The 17,517-nt window shown below is 41.7% G+C and overlaps 1 protein-coding gene across 1 annotated transcript in view; it reads left to right on the top strand.

Annotated features, from left to right (window-relative positions):
• Positions 1 to 227: 227 nt before the first annotated feature.
• aipl1 (aryl hydrocarbon receptor interacting protein-like 1) overlaps positions 228 to 17,517 on the top strand; it is a 40,832-nt gene continuing 23,542 nt past the window's right edge. The window contains exon 1 of the mRNA XM_080288442.1: positions 228 to 246. The gene's annotated coding sequence lies outside the window, so the exon portion shown is untranslated. The remainder of the gene's footprint in view (positions 247 to 17,517) is intronic.

Genomic DNA, 17,517 nt, shown 5'->3' with positions numbered 1-17,517 from the left:
TCCTCAAGGCCCCACCCTTTGCAGCTCAACATGGATGTGAAGAGTAACCCCACCACCACCACCTCTCTCTCCCTCCCTCCTTCCCTGAGCGTCATTCATTTCCCCGTTCAAGCTTGTATTGTGCTGTTTTCCCCCCTCTTCAGTATCTCCAGGTGTCCACGGTAGATCTTCTTGTTTTAAATCGACTTTTTGAGCATCACGGTTGGTTCTTCTTCCAGGATTGTCCAGAGGTTTTAATAAATTGAGGTAAGACTGGACTGTTTGAGAGTCAACCTGTGGAATTCTCGAGTTTGTCATGAAGTCATGTAGCCTATCCATTGTGACATGTCTGGGCGTAAGGAGGTTTTTTATCTGTCAAGACTTTTTTCTTTCTTTCCTTCTTTCTTGTTGCTCGCTTCCCTTTTTTTCCTGGCATCTCTGACTCTCAACCTGTGACCATCAACCTGTTGCAAGTTTAGCCATTCTCTGTACTCTGACCTCCATTTTCAAAGAATTCTAGTGGCAGGGATTATGTAATCTTAAAGGCTGTCTTCACAGTCCTACTTTTGGTTAATCTAATCTCAAACATTTGAGCATTCAGGATGGCAGCGTGGTTAAAGAGCTGTCCTTTCAAACCTCATATTCTTCAGTGGAAAACTGTGGTGTCTGGTTATAATTTGATAAAGACTGGGTACTGAGCTGTAATCCATGAGCCAGTGGCTTTTTCCACCTGCATCCAATCTGTGCCGGCTACGCGACAGCTCAGACCTCGTCGTCCCTGATCTTTGCGAGGCTTAGAACTCCCGATGCATCACTTGACCTCGTGCAAATCACGGCCACTTCTGATGGCGGATGGCTTGCCTTTTTTTTTTTCGCTGCTTATGCTACACACAGCCTGCTCCAATGCTGACAACCTCATCTAGTCGAATTACATATTATAAGAATGTTATTCATCCAGTTATATACTGTGTCTTAGAGTAAATGTTTTTATCAGGGTGGAGATGCTCTGGAAATGCTTGTTAGTTGCGTCAGCCTGTCTTTTCCCCAGGAGTAGCCAGTCCTGCTGTAACTATCCTCCCTTTGCCTATGAACAGTGAATTATACATGAAGCTACAGGCAGGGCCAGAGTCCAGTGCCACTGGACACATCTTGATTTGAGGACGCAACCATTTGAATGCCAAGACTTGGGGCAAAATTTTACTTACTGTAATAGTTCCAGTGCATGTCGCACCCACACTTTGGGAAGGAAGTGCCGTGCTGGAACTAGTTTCACATATAGGAGCGTGATAATGTATTTACAAGGCCTCAATGACCTCAGTTACAATGACTCATTGTGAGTGTTTTTAACATTAGTACCCAAAAAGGATGTGAAAATGTTTTTATTGTTAGAAGAGTCACACTGAAGTCAGGAGACTGCATAAAGTATGGCCCAGACTCGAAGTTCACATGAAGTAGCTTACCTGACAGGCTCTGTAGTCAGTTAATAATCATTTTGGGGAATATTTGTGAAGAATTAAACTGTTGTTTCGATGACAACCTTGTTTTTTCTGCCCTCTTTCTCCCTTTTCTCCCCTTTGCCATCCTGTATGAATGTTTGCTTTGTCTGAGCTCTGATCGTTTAGCTGCTTTGGATTTACCTATGTCTGTGTGCCTTAGTGGTTAGCCAGCACAGTCATTATTTCCTAGATTTGATTAATACAGCCGTCCAGCCATGACGTCTGTTACTCCACTCCTCAGAAACGACACGTAACAGGGAGACAGACAGGATCTGATGTGTGTGCCAGTAATTTTTTTTTTTTTTTTTTTTACGATCTTTAATCTAGAGTCAAATGATAGGTCAATGTGAAAGTCAGTATTTTGGGCGCATATGAAAGCATTTATCTTTGCATATTTGTCATATTTTATGAAACTGTGTGTATGCTTGTGGTTTGGTAAACTGGGAGGGGTTTGCCTGACAAGCAGGCCTTTACTTTCCAAAATGCCCACAGACAGATCTATAAACGCTTTGCATCACCCGCGTTCTTGACGCGAAAACTAATAATAAAAAATGTTATTTGATGAGTCACTCGTCCTCTGCTTACTTATGAGTGACCGGCCCGTCAAGTGACTTGTGTAACTGGGCAGGTCTGACTTTTTTTGTCGCTGAAGGCCGATCAAAGAGGGGAGGATCTGCGGTGGACTTGTGGTAGCTGCAGTAAGGTTGCGCATTTTTATGGCCACGCCCAGACAACCTCAGCGGGCTAACTGTGACTAGCTCAGAGTAATTTATGACAGACCTTATGGTAAATGTCGCATATGCAATTTTAAGAGGGTAACAAGTGTAGAAATTGTAAGTGGGTTGAAAGAGTGAGTGTCTGGGGATGTTTAAGAGAACAGGTGTTGCCATGCTGTACGTAGGTGCGGATATGTATGGTCTGATTGAAGGACAGATGCACTCTCTTTCTCTGATTGCATGTGCACACATGCACTGCACCAGGATGTGTGGGTGTATGCAGCATGCTGAAGTCTGGCATAGAGTAGTTGATGATGCAGCTTTACCAGTATTCCAAACATGTCCCAGAATAATATTTTAACTGCCTCATATGGAGAGATGTCCACTGCTCTTCGGTGTGTGGTTTACCTGATGGGGCCTAGACTTACATGTACGACACAAACACAAGTACCTGCTCACTGGATCTCTACAAAATTCATAAAACTAGTAGTTTTGTCTGTGTGTGCAGAAATATGCGAACTTACTTTAGGTCACCTAGTAAGTTAGAAATACTAAGCTCAATCTTTTTAAGCTTAAGATGGATGCTCATCCATGATGTGTGTGTGTTTCTTCACATAGGGAATTCTTGCATAAATGGTTTCTAGATTCAGTTTGTCACTCTTTTCTGTAGGTGACCTAATTAAAGAATACGACCATTGTGCTATATAGCTTTAGCACACATAGAGGCGGATGTAGTAGCCCGAGGGATTAGATAAACTGCAAAAGAAACTACAGCCACCTTTGTGCAGAGAGCTAAACGAAACACCAGTGTGCGCTTGGGTTGGCCCATATATATCTCATATTTTGATTGAAGAGGTTTAATAAATTCCACCCTCATGCTAGCATAGGCTAGGCTAACCTAAAGCTGGGTTGAGATTATTTTAGGTTGAAGAAACGCAGTAGCACGCCTAGCTTTGGGCCCGTCTATGCAGGGCCAGCAATGAGGAGCAGTGGGCCTCTCAGCAGACCGGCTGGAATGTGAACCATATGTAAGAGGCATCCCAAGAATGTAACTCGGCCTCGCTGAACTGACCAACCTAAAGACGCTGTGGGAGCGCAGCAGGATAAGGAGGTAGAAAATGAGGAATGAGCAAGGAAAGCACGATAGAAATTGAAGCTCAGTAGATAGAAGACGAGAGGTGAAGGATGCGTAGAAGAAAAGCTTCAGGAAAAATGTGCTGCATGTTATTTATTAGACAAAAGGTTACTTTAAATCACATTCAATAAAAAAAAATTGGTGTGTATAAGATGGCACGGCAATGCATTTTAAAATTAGTCTACTTGCTGTGGTTGAAAAAAAAGAAGAAAACTAACTAGGAACAAACCATTTCTAAAGGTCATTATTTATTTTTTTGCCATTTTAGTTTATTTCTCAAATTTTGCATTTTGGTCAAACAAAACCATCTCAAGTTTTTGGATATGTAAATGGCTCTTTTGGCAATTTTGCTTTGCCTAATAACACATTTATCGACAGATAATTAATGAATATAGATTTTATTTATGTATAGAGTGTGACTATATTTAGAAATCTAATCACTTCTTTGCGTCTCAGTCACAGCCCATGTGTGCTGTCTTGTTTGTGGGGATTAAAGAAAACACTGTAAGGAACTTGTAACTTGTCAATTTTTGCTCTTTTTCATTTGAAATGTAGACAGGAGGAAGAATTGATAGGAGAGTCAGGGAGCTGGAAACGTAACAGTGTCTTGCTTATTAAATGCCTCAAAATGCCATGATGCATGTAACTTGGATAAAAACCAACCAGCCTGAAACTAAATGGTAGTTTTTGAGTAAATGTGTCAGTAATTACAGTCTAGCAAGGCAGCCTACCCCATTAGTAGAGGCCTCATTTAAGACTTAAAGCTGCTGAATACTAATGTCATGTCTAATGTCTGTAGTAAACACCTGTACAGAGCAATAGGGGATGGGTGACTCTTGCAAATGAAACGTGGATGGGTGTTATCATGCAGGTTCAGAGCTGTGGTTCCTTCTTTCTGTGGTGTCAGAGCACCGTGATCTTCCAGCTCACTAACCCAGGGTGAATGCTGCTTTCTAGTCTCTGTTAGCTTAGCACACTGTGCTCTTAGGCTATTTGGGTACAGCTGGGGCCAGAATGGCAGGAAACACACTCACACACAGATACACACACTTATACAAACATTCTCATTTTTTTGAGTCTGGCACACCCCGGTCATGCCCCCTCTCTCTCTCTCAAACACACACACACACTGTCACACATATGCACACACACCCTGCTTGATAGAGTGTGATGAGCTAGTAGTTAAATGGCTTTAATCTAATGGTTTTATCTATTTTCATCTAATGAAATATTAAAGTTATGATATCAGGACTTAGAGTTTTCCTTATGACATCTACCTTGTACAACATTAGTACTAAAACCCTTTGTTGCACTAATCTGTAGCTCAAGACAAAACATTAGACCGTTAGTACATTTTCATCTCTGCACAAATGCGAGCTGTAGGGTTAAAGGTCAAGCTATCATCACATGAGTGGCCAATCAAATTGACCCTGTGTCTTTTTAAAATGTATAAATGACTGAATAGAGAAGTGTCCACGTGAATGGCTTTTCCTTAATACTCCTTTAATAACCCTGTTGCACATCAACACATTAGAAACCATGTGAGCTAACGTAAAAAAAATCACGACATTAACGCCACTCGTTCCTTATGAGAATTAACAAATTAACGACAAGCTGCAAGCAATGCAGCTTGTTGGCATGGCTACTGCTAGCGGCGGTTAAGTCAACGCAGCACCCAGCAGTTCTGAATTAAACCACCCGGCCTGTCTTGGGAAATATCTGCAAGTAAATGATAACAAGAAGTCATTGCCAATCAGTAAGACAATGAGCCTCAAAAGTTACTAAAGTGCTGCTGTGTGTGACGGTACACAGCAATTCGTTTAGTTTATGAATCTGTGACAATTGGAGGCTGTGATGATGGTAGGAGGATGTTCTCCTGAAAAAGAAAAGCTCCGAGCAGCATTTTTTTAAAAACACATGACAATTAAATGTAACCCAGTTCATTTTTAATTCTGTGAACCGATCTTACAGCTAACTACGGCAAATGTGAACGTGCACAAAACTTGGAAACCTTAGGTGGCAAGTCAGAAGCCCAGAACAGAAAGAATATCAGACTTACACCCAAAAGTTTACCATAAACAGTTCTCCAAATTAAAGCTACTGTCGCTCTATATTTAAATAATGATTTCCTTTTTCAGGCTACTTCATGTTTCAGAGTATAATCATGTGTAAATACTAATACCAGAACTTTATTTCCTTCTTTTCCTTATTTGTGTTCAACCCACCAATCTCCATGTTTGGTGCCTTTTACAACTTCAGCTTTTCATCTTCTTTTATCTTCTTAATAGATTATTTCTGCCTTTATTGTAAAGCTGCTGAAGAAGTGATCTTGAAATGTGAAACGTAAAAAAAAAAAAAAAGAGTCCCTCCTGCTCACAGCATTTTTGCCCATGTAGTTTAAACCCTATCCCCCTGAGCCATCGGGTCACCCCTGCTGTGTAGCTTCCTTATTAACTTGATGCAAGTTATAAATATCTTGTGATGCAAAGTTTTAGCTTGAAGGATGAAGCAATCACCTTGCATAACAACCTAGTATTATAACACCGGTAAGTCTCGCAGGTTCAAGAGTGCAGGGTCACAGGTCTGACCATTTAATGTGACATTTTTGTAAGCTGCAGAGCGCCGTGTGTCTGCTTGTCAAAGTAAATCTCACAGAATCGTTACCGAGATGTTATATGGCATATTTCAGTCTTCCGAACCCTTTTCTGCTCCTCTTTAGAGAGGATGGTTGGGATGAAGCGATGATACTGAGGAGATTCTCTGGATTCACACCGCGCATGGGCAGCTGCCACTTCTTATTCATTTACCCGACAGGCATTTTCTGTCTTTCAGCATGCTAACTAAACTGCTAGTTAGAGGGGGAGGGTGATAAGGGATATATATGTATATACGGAGAGAGACACAGGGAAGGGGTGAATTCATGGGAACTACAGAGTAAAAGATGGGCACAAACCGAAACATAGGGAGAAACAATGTAGTCTTTGACATACTTCGTCCCAGTTGTAGGAAGCGAGATGACAGCCAGAGGAAGCACACAAATCTTTTCTTTATGTTGGCTGTCTTTGCCCAGTGTTCACACCCCGACTTCCACCCCTCTGTTTCTGTCTCACTGTGTGAGGATCTTTCACTCAACTCTGTGTCTCCCGTTCTATTTCTTTTTTTATTTATTTACTTTTTTCCCCCAAAGGGTGATTCGATTTGACCCTCGGTGTCCTTCACAGGGATCTTGCATCAGATGTGCGCACACAGATTTGAAGTCACGCTGCATCACCGTCTCTCCGCGCACGGTAGAGACGCCATATTCTGTGTATATATTCTGTGACGCATACCTCTGTTCTTGCTCGCAGACTGCCGTGTTCACATGCATTCCCGGCTCCAGATGCTCTCCATTAAACCCTGTAAGACACACAGCGGGACTTCACTGGAAGGGCTGCTTCCTCTTCCTCTTTCCCACCTGCGGACTTCCTGTCAGTTGACATCACCTCTTCCTTAAAAAAATACCATACTCCGTTTGGAGGAAGTCAGCGCATTTCCAAGCTGTGCTCACTGGATGAATGAGGGTGGCAAATTTTTACAGCCACGTGGATAATAACTGTGGTATAATTGCTGTCAGGTTGGTGAATCTGTGGGGTCTTTTTGGTCCTTTTAGTGTGTGTGTGTGTGTGCGTGCTTGTGCGTGTTACACCTATTGTTTCACGGGACATACTGTTAATGCTATGCAGCTGAACCAGATAGAACCTATGAGGAACATGTTAGCCTTTTATGGGGCTGTTTTCTACCAGCGGAAGGTGTTCCTCCACCCACAGCTGTAACTGGTTTCATTTTGAATCATTAATTCATATTCAGATAAACATCAGCCGTGGGCACAAAGAGTGATTACACAATATAGATCCACATGCACATGCAATTCACTCTCACACTGCAGTATCTAGTTGCATCTCATAATTTAAAGTCTGTGTGTGTTTCTGCACATAGGGAGAGTACTTCCATGGATCCCACCACACCCTCACCCACCTAGCCTCATGCATGTATTTGTTTACTTACTAAAATGCATTATACATATAAGTTATCCTCCTCCTGTACTCACCAAAGAAGATTCCAATCTTTCGTGGTGATTTTGATAACCCAGGAGCGCGAAGGAGAAAGGGCGCTAGTGTTAGCTTGCATCTCTTCCGGAATTACGCTTCAGTGGGATTTGTGTATGTGCGTGCTTGTTCATGGCTTTTGAAATTCTTTCCCCCTTCACTAATCCAATTCAGAGCTGTAGGAGGAAAGCAAATATATTGATCCACTATTCACTTGAAAGCAATTTGTCATGGCCTTCAGAGAAGGATTAAGGGAGGTGGGGGTGCACATATGATCGAGTGCAGACCAGTCCAAACCGTGACAGTGATACAATAGGCCATCAGCGTGTGCACGTATAGGATGTTAGCGTGCACACTGGGGAATGCAAAATATCTTCAAACACCTTTTGTTCCTAATGGGTTGGCCTATTACCTTAAATGCACATTTTAAACTCTCAGATGACGGTTACAAACATGGACGTGTTTGAATGCCTGGGTGTAGTACGTGTGACTGACTGTATCTTACAAGAATGAGCTCAAGGTGGGCTGATTGAGAAATGCCAGACTGTGCATTACCTCTGCTGTTATTTATATGATAGATTATGAGGAAATTCTTCAACAGATACCAGTAAACACATGTTTCAGATCATTTTTGTGGCCTACGCTGACATTTCCAATGTTTGCTGCAGTAGAAATGGTAACTTCTTCTTTCAAAGCAACCTGCAGAGCATTCCTCTCAAAACTATGGTTAATTGTAGAGGACTGGCTCCCTGTAATAAAGAGCACAAGCAGTATTGTGACTTTTTTTTCAAGTATTACATTGTTATTTGGAGAGGAAAAAAACTGGACTTGAATGTGTGCAATTGTTATACTGGCAATGAACTAATTGTTCTGGGGTGTGCCGTGAGTTTGCTGTAATAAAACTAGCATTAGGGTTTCTGCCAGGACTGCCGCTTTCAACAGAAAATATTTTAGATGACTACGATACCAAAAAAGACGAGGGCTTGATCCTGCTTGTAAAATGGATATAGTTGATGCTTTTGGAGGACAGATAAGAGGCTTGCCAGAATCTGTTGCACAGCTGCTCATATCCTCAGCACAGGAAGCACCTGTATAAGATTCTCTTGCTTCATATAAAGAAAGCCTTCATGGTATACTTAGTTGTAGCATTAGGCTTCCACCTACATTGGACACAAAGTCTGCCTTAAATGCTTGTGTGGTGGTTTTTTGTATCCTATTTTAGCTTTTTTCTGTTTCGTCTTGCAGGAGAAACATTTAGCATCAATTCCCACTCGTACCCCTGACAGTAAAACTGTTCAAATACCACAATATGGACTGGATTCATTTTTTGCAATTCATTTTGGATAAGATATGGCATTTCTGGAATGATTCATGGAGCTTCCCATTCTTTGGTCTTGGCAGTATCATCATCCCGTATTGCCTTCTGGGATATGTTGTTGTTGGCTTGCTTTCATAGATTGAATCTAGTCTCTTTCCTCTTAGTCATACTTCCGCAATTAGATAGCATTCCAATTTACCAAAAAAGACCATTATAGCCCAAACCATACCCACAGCCAAATCCAAATAAGTGGGATTGTCTGGAAACAAACGAGGGTGAGCGCACCCTTTAATATCAGGTCACTTTTGTAAGAGGATGTCTACTTGGCAGTCGGCTGTGAGTTATTTTTAAATGTTTTTACAGTGACTTTGCAATTTAAAGCGCGTTGGTTAATGTGTTACTTTTGTCGAGCCTCTGGACAGCTTCATATTTGCTCTAAGGCAAAGTTAACAATCGTGCCATCACCACTAAATACCCTTTTTGCCGAGTTTGTGTTCTCCATGGTTTTGTTTGCATTTTTAACCTAACAGGTATTTAGTCTGTCCATGTCTGTGCTGCCTCAGGAATAACCAAAAACACATGGGCTGGTTCGCTGCGCACGTCAACCTCAGAGTAATGTCACGATTTGGGGACAATGGGTCTTGATCTCAGAAGTTTAAGCTATCACTAGCTCACTGCCAACTCACTGCTTCTATCACTCGTGCACACATGCGCTGTGTGCCACTTGTGTGTATTTGCTTGTTTCTTCCTACACACTCCGAGGAGCCATTTTCACCCTGTTGCTTAGGCTTGCCGTAATTGTCCTGGGAATCGTCAGCTCTGGGTAATAAATCAGTCCTCTGGTACACTGTGTTCTCCACTCTGGTGTACGGGATGGCCTCTGCTTGCACGTGTAGTGCGCATACTTAGCATTTCATGAGTAGAGGGGAAAAAAACACAGCCGAGAAATAATGCGGTTTGAAAACTACACGAAGAACAAAGAAACTCCAGCTCTCTGTCACAACAGGCTCAACTTCATTTTCTTATTGCATGCAATTGATAAATAATGAGGATTTTTTTCATCTCTTTCTTTTTTTGCACTTATTTTCTTCTTCCAGACTTCTTTCTTTCCTGTATGTTTCACATGTAGAAATATTAAACAGTGCTCTTCATCTTCCCCACTAAAGTGCTGCATTTAAAGCAAATGCTACAATTCTGGAAAAAAAAGTATTATTGCCATATATGCTTCTTTTGCACTTAATCCTTTGCACATTATGCTTATATCTGAACTGACAAGCTGCTAACGCCTAGTATATTGCCAGAGGGAGACTTGTTTCATTCTGTGTCACATCAGGGTTACTGCATGGTCACCAGTCTGATTTCTTGTAGCAGCGATGATCTCTGACCTTGTCGCCATTTGCTGCCATCTTTTCTCCATCCTGTTTTCATTATATCATCTGTTTACATCTCCGTCCGTCCTTGCGTAAAACTCTAATCTTCTTACCAGTTCAAACACACTCCATAGGACACCAGGAGAAACTAATCTTCTCACTGTTAACAAAGTCCAGTGGTGGCATCAGGTGCCTTTTTGTAAATATGCTCACTGAGTACAAAAGAGGAAGCTTTTGCCCTGGATCTCATCTCCAATATTACGCACTCACAATGGATCCCTCTGGATTTAGTGCAAGTTCAAGGCCCACAGCAGATTCAGAATTCTCTCTCGATCTAGTCTCGGTGGAAGAGGACAATCTGGTCACACGGAGTGAGTGTGTGTGTTTTGTGTGTGAAGTCCAGAGCTTTCCAGTGTTGCTCAGAGCAGCGTGGGGTTCGCTGAGTTTCTATGGGTTGCTGGGTTCGCAGTGCCGCTGAGGGCTAGTTTGCCCAAAGTCCTGTCCTTGAACTGTGAAAGAATATGCTGCTAGGGAAAGGCTTTTCAGACTGACTGACTGCAATAGTTGAAGTCAGGCCAGCTGAATGGAAGCCAGGCAAGACAAATCCTGGGCTACTCCTAAGTATTACACTGTCGCCGGCTGAATGTGGATGTTTAAAGGGGAACATCCCATAAATGGTTTTCCTGTCACTTTAAATCTCTAACACTCAATAAAGTTTAACTTTAAAAAAATTACTTCATAGCAAAAACAAATAAAGGGGGGGAAGCCGGTTCAAATCAGCGCTGTGCAGTCAATTCATTCAATCCTAAACTCACGTTTTTGGATGAAAATTTGTGGGGAGATCTTAAGGTGAAATAACAACATACTTGACATGTTGGTGAAGCAGTCACACACCCAGGGGAGTAGAATTGCCTGAACTGCGAGGAAAAATTCCTTCGCTCAGCCCTGTACGGCTGCTGTAAACTGAACTGCCCCACAGGACGAGAGCTGTTTTCTATCAGGAGTTCCAGGCTGTAACCAGAGGCCGAGCTATCTAGCTAGCAAAGACTTCTGTACTCAATTATAGCAAAAAGCAGAGAGAAGGCTAAAACAGTAGGCTGGTACTCCTGATGCAGGATAGCTTCGGGCACTTACACACACAGCGCTGTCGTTTACGTGCGCATGGACATTTTAACTCACCGCACCGCAATATTCACCAAAAAACGAAGAAAGCATGCCTTTTTTCTACTTCTTCTTCTTTCTCTCTGGCATCTTTCTCTCTACCTCTTCACCTTTCTCCCACAAGATCCTCTTGAAGCCAGCACAGAAAGAAGCAGTTGTGTGGTGGTGTGCCAAGCAGCAACCACCACGACTGAAAGCTAAAGCCAGCGTGGATGGGCCTTAAGATGGAGTACAAATAGAGGTTACTAGATGCAGGCACCTAAAAAAAACCCTCTAAAAACAAAGTCATTATTGCATCTGGTTGACTGAGAGGTATTTCATACTGTTAGCCTTATTTTCTCTAAGTTGGCAGAAGATTGACAATAAGTGAAATTATTTTAGCTATTTTTTTAAAATTTAGGACAAGTCAAAGGCTTAAAATGTCTTTCAGAAGGAACTATAGCTGACTTCACTGATGCTCTGCATATATTTCCCTTCAGGTTATGCTGTGTATCCGAATGTTGGATATAAGGTGCTCACTGGCTGACCTACAGCAGTTCTTCACTGGCAAGCTTTATGTCCTCATGTACCAGCTAAAGCTGCCAGCTGAAGAACTGTTGTGGTTGGCTATTCCCTGCACCGAAGACACTTCCACCCCCCCTCCTAGGAGTGACATGAAGATAACGAGACTAAAAATCCAGGCTCTGACCATCATACACATTTAAAAAAAAAAACAGGATAGTCACTCAGGGTCTGAAAATCCTGTTACTTATGCAGCACGTTCATGTGACTGGATTCACACCGTGACACCTGCTGTATCATGTAACAATAATATTGCATCATGGAAGTCATCTGTCACTCAGGGTTAGTCTTCGTGATGGCTCTGCAGCTCAGCGTTTGTTTTTAATGACATGTTATTGTAAAGTTGTTGTACAGTATTGGCACAGCTGTAAGTTTCTCCTGGCTTGCATCAGCCCAAAGACACATTTTAGACGAGTCATTTTCTTCCACTTATTTCAGTTTAACTTTGAGTGTTTAAACAAACTCCCGTGTGAAAAGCTCAGCAGCTGATGCTAATAAGACTGAAGGCTTGAGTATAATAAGCATTTACACATCCTACTTTATGTCTTTGTATTGATATTGTAGTAAAAAATAATAATTTATTGATTTATTGATTAGCATTCAAATATATCAGTGAATACAGAACAAAGATTACCACAAAGAATTAGTTTGTAGTAGGCTAGTGAGAGGAAAACGGAAACTGCCAACACTAAAATGTATTAAAAAAGTGTGACAGCTAAAGTTTGCTGCTGTTAAGTGTTTCCTCTCTAACAGCCGTAAGTGTCGAGAAAAGAACCCACATTTAAACCGGCAGCCCGACATCTTGCCTGTGACCTTCAGCAGCGATAAATCAAACTACAAGAGAAAGGGCAATGCCCAGAGCAGGATGTAAGACCAAATGTGTCCCTTTAAAAGCTGCCAGCCGGAGTCGAACAGAGGAAAGGAATGTTCTGGGGCCTTAGCAGAACCAGATGCCCGAGCTTGCTCTCCCTTGCACACATGCTCAGTGCTGCCTTCTCTCACTCCTCGAGCTCTTAGTTAACACCACAGATGGAACCACGAGCTGGCCAGACTCATTCGTCAGCCTGTCTGAAGTGCATCTTCATCTCTATCAAATACCTTTAGAGTAGTCGGGCTTGTTCTTCCCAGTCTGTGCCCCAATCTCCTTATCTTCTTGTCCTTGTTCTTGGCAGACATTTTCTTCATCCCCACCACCCCCACAATCCTCCTTCACTTAAGTGACAGACACATACACAGGAAACACTAACACGGGATTATTCCACTCTCCCTTCTGCACATCCTCTTCAGGTAACACTGTCATTATCCTGCGTCATAACTCTGCCTATAAGAGCCACACCTTGACCTTCCGTGCTGTCTAGGTTTCTTTCAGGTCAACGGCCGCTTGAGCCACGCCCGGGAAATTGTCCTTTGAGTGCGTTATCACGTAATGGAGGAACAGCTGCTCTAAGATGAATCCACCTCACCCATACAGGGTGTGACTTTATGCTATCTGGTACGGGTTTGATACTTGTATGTGTGTGAATCTTCCTCCTTCCTCTCTCCTTCTAATTCAGATGAATCTTAGCTGTGTCACAAGACTTGGGTGGCCTGGTACCTGAGCCAGCTGTTTTGCCAGCTGTGCAGGTCGAGAAAGCAGAAAAGCATTGCACAAAGAGATGAACAGACAGCTGCTGCAAACAGAGACATGGAAGAACATCATCCAAAGAGAACTGAATCAGTGCGGACAACATCAATAATATTATTTTATTAGCTCATAGTCATTTACAGCATGTAAGCCATTATGTTCTAAGTGAATTAAGGTTGTATAATTTGTGCACTGCAGGAAACCTGAGTGCAGAATTTGTGTGTCTTGTGTTTATCTGTGTTCAGGTTCAGAAAACCTTATTTATTCCGCAGTGGGTAATTCAGTTTGACAGTCCACCATCATTATAAACAAAAAAAATAGAAACTCAAGTAAATAAATACTTTGCAAATCTAACATACCACATTCAGCTCGTCAGTGAGCAGCTCAGCGTTAAGGACCCCAAACGTGGAGTTTAACATAATCAGATGAAGATAGAGCAAACTGCTGCCCCTGACATTTAGCATTTTGCAGTTTGATTAAAGAACGTATGAAGGAATTCTGCTTGTTGTTTGTTTTTCTCAAGGATGCATAATAGTACAAATCTGAGGGCAATAAAAAAACAAAGCTCAAGTCGACAAGTAATACCACAAAAAGTAGTAGTTAAAAAAACCATCCACTAACACCCATTATTGACATTAAGGTTCTGGGTCTAACAATTCCCTGAAAAGTATCTTACAAGCTTCTCACTAAGATTTCTAACATTAAACTTTAATATTGTGTAAGTGCTTTGTTTTAACTTTATCTCTCACAAAGCCCGGGAGCCAGATTCACATGTTGGGAGCTGAACCACAGGACATTAGTGTTCCCGTCTCCAAGCTTATGGACTTAGCTAGCAGACTTCCTGCTGTAGACATACATTATACTGCCAGAGGGAACATAAACAATAATCTTCTTAAGGTGTGAGCTGCTCCATGAGCAGTAAAAGCAAGCCCTTACTCAAGCAATTTACTGTATCCGAGGACTGACTATCAATATAGCATAGTGTGGTCTCACAGTAGTGAAAAATGCTCAGTCAGCTGGCGCACGAGCTAAAATCAACAATAATTTGGTTTGGATTTCATTCTTTTGTCCACACCTGCACAGATTCCTCCACAGTACTGTCACTTAACTTCAACAGCATAAAGCAAGCTTAGCTTACTTTGACTGATAATATAGAAGAGCAGAAATGAAACTAATAGCATTAACACTGGCTTGATTTGATGTCACAGTGAGTTGAGTATCGATGATACCACACAATCTATTCAATCGACACCTCCACTGAATACAGCTAGAATTAATGTTATTGATCACATCTTTTTACTGACCTCCAACTGACAGCGTAATCCATCTAAAACTACATTTTCATATATTTTATCTTACCATGTAATTACATTGTAATTATATTTACTTACAAATACTTAAATTAAATACACCAGAATAAAGGGCTAATAATTCAAGTTTTTAAAGGAACAAAGAAACATTTTAAGTAACTTCAGGTATTTTACAGGAAACGAGTCGCAAATTATACTGTAAGTAGTTTTAAATAGTGGGTAATCACTTGTTATTTTAGCATAAAAACAAACAAAATTACATCTTGGATCGTAAAAACCCAGTACTTTTAGGAGAACAGGTCATATTATGTAGTGCCTTAACCTTTTTATTATGAGTTATGTGGGATGTTCCGCTAATCAGTTGTACTCTTGTTTTATATTATATGTACGGTAATTATGTTTAAACCCAAAACGGAATGTGACAGAATTAATGATAAATGGTTTATTAATACTTTTAATTTCTCTGTTTTGTGATGAATATGAAGGTGGAGTTTACGGTTTATTGGCTGTGAGGTTCCTCTTGTCTTACCCCTGTGTTACACACTACGTGAGTGTGTTGTGTCATCTGTGTTTATGTCTCCCTCACCTTCTGTGTGTCATAGTCCTGTCCTTGTGTTTCATTCTATGTTTCCTCAGTCATGTCTGTGTTTGGTCTCCCTCCGCGTCTCATCTCCTTTTAACTGTCCCCACGTTCCTGTTTGTCCCCATGTCTGTTTCTTTCTTCTGGCTCCCGTGTCAAGCCATGTGTCTTAGTCTGCATCTTAGCATGTTTCCTGTTTTATTTTGACAATCTCTCGTCCCGAGTTCAGTGTGTTTGGTTTTGCTTCCCCTGTGTCTTTTTGTCTATTCGCCTCAGATGTGTTTCCATGTGTTTCCTCTCTCCCCAGTCACCCTCGTGTGTTTATATTGTGTGAGTTTCCCTTTGTTCCTTCCCAGGTTTGTGCTCATCTTGTGCCATGGACCAGGTATTTATGTTCAGATTTTTCCTTTTCAAGTATTTCATGTCTGGGTCTGCGTTTAGTTTTTATTTTCCCAGTTTAATTTATTGTTAGCTCTGTCTTAGTTCCCTTCTGCCCTTTGTTTTGTATGTTTTTATTAGCCTCAAATAAATTACTTGCTTTACGTTAAGTCCTTTCTTGCCTCGAGCGTTTGCTTTTCGGTTCACACCATGCACTAGCCGCTCGGCCATGACAGTTTTGCTGTATAACCAGTGAATTTTGCTCCTTAGGCCTCAGTCATTAAGGCCTAGAAATTGACCGTGTCCTCCTGGCAACCTCCTGGTCTTGAGAACTTAGACTCAGGTGGAGCCTGATTTATCTAGTGAAAGGGGCTACATTGCAAACTCTTCTTCCATGTAAACCTGAAACAGCTCACACAAATACAATGTGTAGAAGATTACAAAACATTATTTACTGTCACATCCCAGCCATCACTGCTTCAGTGAAGATGCTGTTCCTATGCCATGTGCGTAAATCCATGAATCTCTTGGTTTTTTTCTGCAGTGTGAAACTAAATTGGAATAATAGACTGGGTCTTTGCCTCACACCATACAGTTAAAAAGCCTTGCTGTAAGGGCGTCTCTGAAGAAATAATCCACACGCGCTTTGCTGGCTTTGCAGCTGATGGTGCAGCATCTGTGATGGACTGATGGAGAGGAACAGCACCAGCCCTGACTGAAAAACTCAACCAGAACCTGACTGTCATTCATTGCATAACTCACAAAACCTGTCCATGATGCTGTAAAACACTTTACAGAGCCAAATCATTTTCACATATTTTCAACTCTTAGCACTAGCATGCCTCCTTCACTGTACAGATAATCACTATTTTTCATTATTTGATGGAGCAAATCAGAGTGACTGCAGTCAACCTGAGTCCAGTTAGGACAAGTTTCTTTCCACCAGGCGACCTGTGTAATTGCGTTGTGTGCATGAAAACAGAGGACTTCCTGAAATGTTTTGTTTTTCCTTCAAGCATGAAGGTAGCCCTGCACTTTGAGAGATGTATCCTTTTTGCAGAGCATGTATAGACTTCAGGGCATTGACTTTCACCCCTGGCTGTTTGCAGATTAACGTCAGTTCATCTGCTGCTAACAGAAAAGGTCACAGAAAATTCCGGAAACTGAAGAGTTCTCCGGGGATCAAATCTGATTCTGCTCTCTATCTTTTTGTAGAGATATCGCCTCTCAGGACATCTCTGTAAAATCTGATCTCTGTTCCTTATCACTTCTCATTGTAATGATGCCAGTGTAATGGCTAATGGAACGATGTGTTTTAGCAGACCTATATATAAAGTCTGGGTAAAAAGCATTAACAGAAAAGATGCTCATATGGATTCTTTTAGGTAAGTGAAGATAAGTCCCTGAAGTCCACGTGTATAAATTACAAATGAGCCAAGTATTTTTTACACTAAGTACTCTGTTGTAGTGTCTGCTGTGCAGCCTTGGATCACCTCTTAAGTCAAAGCAGGAAGAAGATCCAAGGCCAGGTCTGAAGAGGTTTACAAACCTCTCCTAAATTCTTCCCTGTGGGTGAAATCATATGAAAGCTGCTTAGGCAGATTATCCCTGCCTCGATGGCAGCTGGCAGTGAGATCCTTGGGAGTACACCTGACTCAATACTCGTGGTGACGCAACCACAGCCTGTGGCGCAGCGAGTTCCAACAATCCCCCATGACCTTTAGCCCCAAGGGAGAATCGTATCTTGTGGCAGAAAGCAGACTAATGCCATAATCAGCACACAAGTCATCTGATTATACAAAAT

Source organism: Astatotilapia calliptera, chromosome 14 (genome assembly GCF_964374335.1).
Source record: "Astatotilapia calliptera chromosome 14, fAstCal68.1, whole genome shotgun sequence".
Classification (NCBI taxonomy): domain Eukaryota; kingdom Metazoa; phylum Chordata; class Actinopteri; order Cichliformes; family Cichlidae; genus Astatotilapia; species Astatotilapia calliptera.
Note: the sequence above shows the minus strand (reverse complement) of the source record. Positions and strands in the feature narration are given on the sequence as shown.